This window comes from Crocuta crocuta, unplaced genomic scaffold (genome assembly GCF_008692635.1).
Source record: "Crocuta crocuta isolate KB4526 unplaced genomic scaffold, BGI_CrCroc_1.0 scaffold431, whole genome shotgun sequence".
In the NCBI taxonomy this organism is placed as follows: Eukaryota; Metazoa; Chordata; class Mammalia; order Carnivora; family Hyaenidae; genus Crocuta; species Crocuta crocuta.
Window position 1 is genome coordinate 1,013,396 of NW_027528859.1, and position 10,291 is coordinate 1,023,686.

The window sequence follows — 10,291 nt, forward strand, 5'->3', positions numbered from 1 at the left end:
CATTTGCAGTTATGGAATTTGAAATTCTAGAAACTGCTGTTTGTTCTAGGCAAGGGCATCTTGTGCTAGGATGAATTTTGTGAATAGCAGTGTTGTGGATATGTTTCCTGGATGGAAAAGAAACAAACAGTGATGCCTTTAAGTGGAGAAAGAAAAAGGTAATGTTCACAGATGCACAAAGTTGCTTTTTTTTTCAGTTTTAACCTGTCTGCAAGCTGTTTTGGGTATACTACTTCAATGAATCCTTACAACCTGTGCAACAATAATCATTTTGCAGTTGGAAAAAAAACCCTGTTTTTGGAAGACATGAAATGACTCTTTCAATTAGCGGTGGATGAGATTGGACTTGCACCCAGAACTCACCTCCACCAGCCAGCCTCACAGTCTTTTCTACTTTTCCACAAGCTGAGGCCTTGGTTCCAAAGATCTGTGGATGAGAGCTAGAAGCTCTGGGCTAGCTGGGAAAAGAGTTTTGGCTCAAATCCCGGAGCAAAGCTGCCCTCAAGGGTTGGATTTTAGACAATCTGACTGATTCAACCAGAATGTCCTGAGGGCTTAGTGAGTGCGAGTCACTCAAATGGAGATGGATCAGACACAGTCCTTACCTTCAGGAAAGCCACAGTGTGGGGAAACAGCAGATTCACGTGAAAAATTAAATTTGAACTAGGAGTTCTGAGGCAGGTGAGATCAGAGATTTCAGGAATTTCAGGAAGACCGATAACACTAGCAGGTATGGAGGCTGGGAGAGAAAATTCAAGGGACAGGAGAAGCCGTGAATAAAGATGCTGAGCTAGACATGCTCATACAATGTTTATACTGAGGAAGAAGCCTAACTTCCCAGAACATAGCATGCAACAGGGGAAATGGAAAACCAAGCTACCAGTTCCTCCTTGAATTTGTCTGCTTTTTAAAGTCTTTTAAAAAATGACTTGCCCCTCTGTGCCCTCTGCAAGCTCACATAACTGATGGGTAAAGAGCTAAGTGGAAAGAAGAATAAATTCATATATATATTTAAAATTGTCATGAAATAGCCTCCATAATCATGTCAGGAAAAATAAATACATCTGGCAGCCTCACCTTTTATTTTGAAGGGCTCTGCCAGAAGCTTCTTCCTAGAAGAGCTATAGACAAATGGCCTTGTCTCAGAATGCTGTGATGTGGTGGCATCTGCAGTGGGCCACCAGGATTGATTCCATCATTTATTTCCAGTGCGCTGGCCAAGGCACCAAATTGAGCCATGCACACAGTGGGATGCATCATTTCTAGACCGGCAGTTACTTATGGCTGAAAATGAAAACAATCAAAAATTTTAAAACATCAAAGGCATGTCCTAAAGAATAGAACCAAATCTGATATATCCAGAGCCACACGCTAATCAGGTTAAGCTAATAAACAAATTCAGGATACAAAATCAACATGCAAAAACGAGTTTCATTTCTATACACTAACAATGAATTATCTGAAAAGGAAACTAAGAAAGCAAGCCCATTTACTATAGCAGCAAAAAGAATAAAACACTTGGGAATAAACTTAACCAAGGAAATGGAAGATATGCACTCTGAAAACTATAAAATATTGATGAGAGAAATCAAAGAAGACACAAATAAATGGAAATATAACTCATATTCATGGTTTGAAGATTTAACATTGTTACAGTGTCCATACTAGACACTAGTAATCTAGAGTCACTGCAATCCCTATCAAAATTCCAATGATCTTTTTTAGATATAGAAAAAATAATCCTAAAATTCATTTAGAACCACAAAAGATCTTGAATAGCCAAAGCAATCCTGAGAAAGAAGAACAAATGAGAGGCATCACAATTCTTGATTTCAAAATATATTACAAAGCTATAGTAATTAAAACAGTAAGGTATTGGCATATAGACCATCTAGACATATAGACCAATGAAACAGGATAGAAAGCCCAGAAATAAACCCATGCATACACAGTGAACTGATCCTCAATAAGGGTGCCAGGAAAAAACAATGAGGAAAGGATACTCTCTTCAATAAATGCTATTGCAAAAACTGATATTCGTATGCAAAAGAATGATATTGGATCTATATCTTATACCATATGCAAAAATCAACTCAAAATGGATTAAGGGATGCCTGGGTGGCTCAGTTGGTTAAGCATCTGACATCAGCTAAGGTCATGATCTCACAATTTGTGAGTTCAAGCCCCACACCAGGCTTGCTGCTGTCAGTGCAGAGCCTGCTTCAGATCTTCTGTCTCCCTCTCTCTCTGCCCCTCTTCTGCCACTGCTCTCTGTCTAAAAAATTGATTAAATATTTAAACATAAAGCCTGAATCTATAAAACTCCTAGAAAAAGAGAAAAGGGGAAAGCTTCATGATACTGGTCTAGACAATGATTTCTTGGATATGATACCAAAAGCACAAGAAACAAAAACAAAGAGAAACAAGTGGGATTACATCAAACTAAAAAACACAACCAAGGAAAAATCAAAGGAAGGAAGCCTATAGAGTGGGAGAAAATATTTTTAAACCATGTATCTGATAAGGGGTTAATATCCAAAATGTTTAAAGAACTCCTACCACTCAATAGCAAAATAATAATAATAATAATAGTAATAAATAGAAAAATGGGCAGAGGACTCAAATAGACATTTTTCCAAAGGAGACATACAAATGGGTAATAGATATATAGAAAGATGCTCAATATCACTGATCATCAGGGAAATGGAAATCAAAACCACAGTGAAATATGACCTCATACCTGTTAGGATGGCTATTATCCACCCCCAACTCCCACTAAAAAAACCCCACAAAGGTAACAAGGACTGGTAAGACTATGGAGAAATTGGAGCCCTGGAACACTATTGGTGGGGGTGTAAAATGATGCAGCTACTATGGAAAATAATATGGAAGTTCCTTTTAAAACTATGAACAGAACTATCACAATATCTAGCAATCCTTCCTCTGGGGATATATCTAAAAGACTTGAAATCAACATTTCAGAGATATGAGCTTACCTATGTTCACTACAACATAGTTCACAATAATCAAGATATGAAAACAACCTAATGTCTTTTATGAATGGGTGCCATTCATTTGCTACTTACCATTTACCACAACCGGGATGGACCTGGAGGATGTTGTGCTAAATTAAATCAGCCAGTCACAAAAGGACAAATACATGATTCCTCTCATATGAAGTATCTAAAACAGCCAAACTCATAGGAACAGAATAGAATGGTGGTTGTCAGGGGGACATGGAGTGTTACTGTTCAAATGGCATAAAAATTCAATTATGCAAGATGAGTAAATTCTAGAGTTCTGTTGTACAACATTGTGCCCATAATCAACAATACTTTATTGTATAATTTTTAAGTGCATGTATTTTTTTAGAAAGACCATATACATGGAGGCCCCTTCTTTTCTTTGGACCTTGATTTTCCCATCTATAAAATGGCCAAGCTGGACTTAGTGATTGCTAACTGTAAATGTTAACCTAAAAAAGGTTCATTCTAAGTTGGTTCCTTGATGTTTTGAAAGACTAATGGCTCTAAAACAATATAATGGTCATTTGTTAGGTGAAATTTTTAAAGATCTTAATATGAATTAAAAGTAGCAAAATTTCCATCTTTGTTTTTTATGTTATCTCCCCACCCCAATTAAAATAATATTGCCAGAGGGGCACCTGGGTAGCTCAGTTGGTTAAGCGTCCAACTTAACCTGGGTGGCTCAGGTCATAATCTCACGGTTTATGAGTTCGAGCCCCACGTCAGACTCTGTGCTGACAGCTCAAAGCCCGGAGCCTGCTTTGGATTCTGTGTGTGTGTGTGTGTGTGTCTCTCTCTTTCTCAAAAATAAATAAATATTAAAATAATACTAGTAGAAGGAGAAAGTAAGTACCCCAGATTTCATTGCCTATCAGCAACCTCTGTTAACACTTTGACATATTTCCATTTAGGACTATTTTCATGTTTTGTCTGTTTGTTTGTTTTAGGTTTCGGTTTTTGTTTTTTTGAGGTGGTACGTCTTTTTGTTTTTGTGGTTGTTTTTTTCATAGTTAAGTTCATATTGTGTATACAAAATTTGGGGGTCCTACTTTTAGTTAATTTATTTTCATTAATCCAACCAGCAAACATGTATAGATAACCCATTATACATAAGGCATCATGCCAAACATTGAGGAAACAAAATAAACAAGATGCAATTCTAGTTCTAAAGAATCTCATAACCTAGATGGGAAGATAGATAAGTGATCCAGTAACTAAAATTAAGTGTAATAAGATCTTTAGGAGAGGAAGGACACCATCCTGTGGGATGGAAAGGCTTCTCAGTGATTACAAAGTCTTTTCTTAATTTTTTTTTAATGTTTATTCATTTTTGAATGGAGAGAGACAGAGTATGAGTGAGGGAGGGGCAGAGAGAGAGGGAGACACAGAATCTGAAGCAAGCTCTAGGCTCTCAACTGTCAGCACAGAGCCCAAAGCAGGACTCGAACCCATGGACCTCAGATCATGACCTGAGATGAAGTTGGACACTTAACCAACTGAGCCACCCAGGTGTACCTACAAAGTTTTAAGTTGAAACAAGTACGAGTAAGCACACGGCTGCTTAGCACTCTATTTCATAGGTACCCTTGCAGCCACGTGTGGACAAGTAGCTAAATAATGGCCAATAGGATGTAGCCGGATGTCATATGTTACCTTTTCTGGATCCTTCCCTTGTCTCTCTAGCCCTTCCCTGTTGGTTGGCAAGGGAAACGATGGTGGCAGCAGGAACAACCACCTTAGACCATCTTGGATGGAACCTGCATAGTGAAAACTATGGAGCCACAGGATAAAAGGAAACAGGGTTCCTCTATCAGTCCTGAACTTCTTTAAGTCCAGAATTGAACTTAGATTGGCATATGAAAGAGAAAAAAAATAATCATCTACCTTGTTTAAAAGCTGCTATGATATTTGTGTCTTTGTTCTCGCAGCTGGAATCTCAATCTTAACTACTACAGATGACAATAGGTGGGAGTCTAGAGAAGTAGTCAGGGATGATGGAGTCAGAGGCAGAGGAACTTGTAAGACAATCTCAACCTTATCCTGAAGGCATTGGTGAGCTCTTAAGGAGTTCTGTCTGACTGCTGCATCAAGAATAGATCAAAGCAGGCAAGAATGGAGGCAAAGAGGCCTGATAGAAGGCTGTTGCCATCACCTTGTGAGTGAGGTTAGTACAGTAGCTAATGGATTCTAAAGTTACTGAGGGTACTGAGGAAGAACTGACATGTTTAGGATCACTGGATATGGCAAGAAAGAGGGAGTCAAACATCCTTGGTTCTTGCTTGGATGCATTAATAGGAGACACAAGAGGAAGACCATGATTTGGAGGAGGAATAAGAAGTTTGGCTTCTGACATGTTGAGTTTAAATGCCTGTAGGACTTTCAGATGACATATCAGATAAAGGGCTAGTATCCAAAATCTATAAGGAACTTACCAAGCTCCACACCTGAAAAACAAATAATCCAGTGAAGAAATGGGCAGAAGACATGAACAGACACTTCTCCAAAGGGGACATCCAGATGGCGAACAGACACATGAAATGATGCTCAATGTCCCTTTTCATCAGGGAAATACAAATCAAAACCACACTGAGATACCACCTCAAGCCGATCAGAGTGGCTAAAATGAAAAAATCAGAGGACTCTAGATGCTGGCAAGGAAGTGGAGAAACGGGCACCCTCCTACACTGTTGGTGGGAACGTAAACTGGTGCAACCCCTCTGGAAAATGGTGTGGAGGTTCCTCAAAAAATTAACAATAGAACTCCCCTAGGACCCAGCAATAGCACTGCTAGGAATTTACCCAAGGGATACAGAAATTCTGTTGCATAGGAGCACATGTACCCCAATGTTCATAGCAGCACTCTCAACAATAGCCAAAACATGGAAAGAGCCTAAGTGTCCATCAACTGATGAATGGATCAAGAAGATGTGGTTTATCTATACGATGGAATACTACATGGCAATGAGAAAGAATGAAATCTGGCCATGTGTAGCAACATGGATGGAACTTGAGGGCGTTATGCTGAGAGAAATAAGTCAGGTAGAGAAGAGCAAATACCATATGTTTGCACATATAGGTGGATTAGGAGGAACTTAATGGAGGACCATGGGGGAGGAGAGGGCGAAAAATAGTTGGGGAGAGGGAGGGAGGCAAACCATGAAAGACTCTTGAATGCTGAGAACAAACTGAGGGCTGATGGGGGTGGGGGGAGAGGGGAAGGGGAGTGATAGGCATGGAGGAGGGCACTTGTGGGGATGAGCACTGGGTGTTATATGGAAATCAACTTGACAATAAACTATTTAAGGGGAAAAAAAGCAATTATTTGCAAAGTTCTGCATCTAAGGATTAAATGTGTTTCATAAAATGTAGCAATACAACTTGTAACAGGGCATGTCACATGTCATCATGTCTTACATCTGCAACTAAAAGTGTCAAACTAAAGACATATTTCTAAGGGTACCTGGTTGACTCAGTTGGTAGAGCATGTAACTTTTGAGCTCAGGGTTGTGAGTTCAAACCCCACGTGGGGTATAGAGCTTACTTAAAATAAAATAAAGATGTAGTTTAAAGAAAAAATAAAATAAATGCCTGTAGGACCTTCAGATGTAGGTTTCAGTAAGCGACTGACTTATAGACCTAGAATTCTTTCTAGATACCTGGGCTAGAGTTACAGATTTGGGAATCATTAGGGTAGAAATCGTCTCCAAAGTCATAGAAGCAAGGGTAACCATCAGTGAGATAGCCAGCCAGAAAACAAGGGGCCTGTGCGAAGAGCCAATATCTAAGGGGAGCACACAAAGACAGAGGAGAGAACCTGCACATGAAACCCACAGAGTGTCTGAGAAGTGTCTGTCACCAAGACCAAGGGAAGGTGGTGGTATAGATGACAGAGGCCAGCCATGCTAATTGTTGCAGAGAGGCCAATTAGGCTAGGAGCACTAAGCATGATGTTCTGTGAGCTAGGCATTTACTCAATACATGTTCGAGTGAATTGCTAATTGGTAAACCACTAAATTGATGCTGTTGTTTTTAACTTAATTATTTGCTCTGTTTTGGTTTTCTTTAGAAACAGCACATCTAAATTGTGTTTGTTGAGACAAAGTGGTAAACCCTGCCCTTGTTAACTCTTGTTTCTTGGGTTAAATAATGGACTTAAAAGTTAAAACTTAAAAAAAAGAAACTTTGTTGTTCTGAGTGGCTATAAAGGTACTATGTATTCACTAAAAATTTGTTTACAAATATACATAAAAATGAAAGAAGACAATAAAGATCATGCCAGGCAAGGCAGATAGAAGCTGGTGGCAATTTCCTTTGGCCATGGTCATGGTCCACAGAAGCCACCTCCAGGGAATAGGACTTAGAAGGGTGTGATTCAGGTGTGGAAGTCAATATGGCAGCTTAGAATAACTGTTCTTTCCCTTCCGTGAGTCAGGGATGCTCCTGAGAATCTGGTTACAGCTTTGGACTTCCTCCCCAGAAAAATTCCTGGAGCATTTATGCATACAATTTTACATTTAGTTTTTGTGGGACCCTGAGATGGGTCTGAGGGCTTCCAAACTCAGAATTGTTTCCACTGAGAGCAATGCCCCTCTTCTCCCTAGTTTGGAAATGTCTCCGACAGAAATTATCCTCAAGGGCCTCCAGTTGCCTCAGATGGTCCTTTTCCTCCATCTGTTGAGCAGCCAAAGACACACTGGGCTCATTCAGGGTTTTTGAGTCACACCCACTGTCAACTACCAGTGGCCTCACCAGTGAGATTCCTTCTCAGGCCAAAGGAAAAGCTTGGAGCTATTAGAGTTATCCTTTATTGTAACACCCATTCTACAATAAGAAAACCAAGGCTTGGAGAAGTTAAGCAATCTGGCCAAGGTTGTGTAGTCAGTTCATAGCACAGCAGGTCTTGGTATTGGAGAGTCTGGGGACTCAACGTTGCATTTTCCACTGCCATGTACTGCCTCCTGTGCGAGGTATGCTGATGTGCTTTTTCCCCAGATTGTCCCCCTCCCATAATACGCACAGCCCTGAAGTTCCAGGGTTTGTGGCCGGCAGACCCCTAGTCTATAGAACTGCCTGCTACTCCTTTGGATTCACTATGCTGAATTGCCAGATTTGAGAATTGATATCATCCTGATTAGACATTTATTGGCCGTATTCCTTGTCTGTCAGTATGCCAGCTGATAGGCTGACAGGCGCAAGCTCCAGCCCTGGGGACTGTCTGGTTTGAGCAGTGAGCCGGCCTGTTACAGGCTGGCTGGCCCCACAGCCAAGCCCGGAAGGCTGGAGGGGAGGGTCGGGGTGGGGGAAATCACCAGATGAAGGATAGGAGACAGCGAGTCTGCACAGGGCATAGAGAGGCTTTCTCTCTAGCTCTGGTTTTATTTATGCATCATTTAGACCCTAACAATTTCCCAAAATAATTTGATGTGGCTAATGGCTTAGGTTTATCTAGTGTTTCAGTTTACAGAGCACAGCTATTTAGTGATCTGATTTGAATCATGGAAACATCTTTGGAGGTGGGTGATACAATTTCCATTTTACAGATAAAGAGCACTGAGGTAGAGGTAGGGAAAATAATCTACCCAAGGTCACTTAAGTGCATAACAGTCAGGGCTGAGACCCAAAGCCAGGGCTTCAGACTCTAAAATTGCTGTATTTCCACCATGTATGCTGCTTCCTAATAAAGTATGCATTGGAGGTCGGGGAGAGCAGGTGCTTAAAAGGAGGTGGAAAGGCAGTGCCAAGCCTGACCCAGTGTAGAGGCAGGGCAGCTGGGCTGAGAAATCCCAGGATTCTTGCCTGGGACACTGAGCCCCTAGTGGATTGACCATGTGCTGCTGTGTGGGCCTCTGAAGGCCTTTCCTTGGACAAATATCCTCTAAGCAGACAGCTTGTTAGCTGGCCTGGGAAATTTAGCTCTTCTAGGGGACAGCTTCCCCAAGGGCTATTGGAGTCCCTGGGGGCTGCTCTTACCTGTGTCCTTCTTTAGCTCAGCATGAAGTCCAGCTTACCATGAGCTCTGAAATGCCTTGTCCTCTGTTCCTGCCTGGCCTTGTTTGTGACCAAACCATTTTATCTAAGTTGGGGTCAGGAAAGAAGCCTTAGAAATCATTAGTTCTTTCTTTTTTTAAGTTTTTTTTAAGTTTATTTCTTTACTTTTGAGAGAGACAGAGATAATGGGGGAGGGACAGAGAGAGAGAGAGAGAGAGAGACAGAAAATCTCAAGCAGGCTCCACATTGTCAGCACAGAGCCCAACACAGAGCTCAAACTCATGAAACCATGAGATCATGACCTGAGCCAAACCTGAGTGTTGGATGCTCAACTGACTGAGCCACCCAGGTGCCCCAGAAATCATTAGTTCTAATGAAAACATTATCATTGACAGATAGGGAAACTGAGGGTCAGAGAGATGACAGCACACGTTTTCTACGCCACTCTTCTAAGATACTGTGTTCATAGTGGTATTGTCAAGGCCCCTAGGCCATGCCCCCAAGCCTTGCTTTGCCAATATTTGTACCCTGTCCAGACCTCTAGTGGTAAGCCTGCATCCCCAACTCTATCCAGAACCTTGACTTGCCAGACTTTAACAAGTGTGACAACAAGGCTGGCAGATTTTGCAGACCTAGCCTACTGAAGTCTCACTGGGGACAAGGGCTCATCCCAGCGGTTGTCCAAATCCCAGTCTGAAACAGCCAGATGTCTTTGACCTATCTCATTAGCCAGAGAATGAGGTCAGCTGTGGGGAATACAGAATACTGGGATCGGAAATCCCTTCCTCCAATCCCTTCAGATCCCTTAGTATTTGAGTAAGGCACCTGGGTTTTTACCATAAGCAATAGTCTAGGATTCCACAGCAATGTATCAAACCTGTCTGTGGTCTGCCAATATTTCTCCCTTTGCTTTTGGGTGCATCCGGATAAGCCCCAGCTGAAGTCAAATGTACTTCAGTCCTCTTATCTTATGAATAAGGGACTGCAGGGAAGAATTAAGAATCACACACTGTACAAAGGTGTTGCAAGCCTGAGAACTAGAGGAAAATGGACTAAAATGAGATATGGGAATGCATCTTGCAAAACATGCTATAAAATGGATTATTGCTGATTGCATCCTCTGAATGTATAAAATTGCTCCCAAGCAGTAACAAAATGCTGGAAAAGTGAAAACTGATTAATTGTTAGGGAATTCTTTTTTTGGAAAAATGCCCCCTTCTTCAAACACATAATTAGTGATTTAGATTGCCTAGTCGGGAAAAAATTAGTTGTTTAAA

General features: G+C 41.1%; 1 long non-coding RNA gene across 1 annotated transcript; it reads right to left on the reverse strand.

Annotated features, from left to right (window-relative positions):
- Nucleotides 1–621: 621 nt before the first annotated feature.
- Nucleotides 622–3,154, reverse strand: LOC144224977 (uncharacterized). The gene is made up of 3 exons (XR_013333187.1): nt 3,087–3,154; nt 1,078–1,284; nt 622–739 (listed from the first exon to the last, which is right to left on the reverse strand). It is a non-coding gene; the product is annotated as an uncharacterized LOC144224977 (long non-coding RNA).
- Between the last annotated feature and the right edge of the window lie 7,137 nt (nt 3,155–10,291).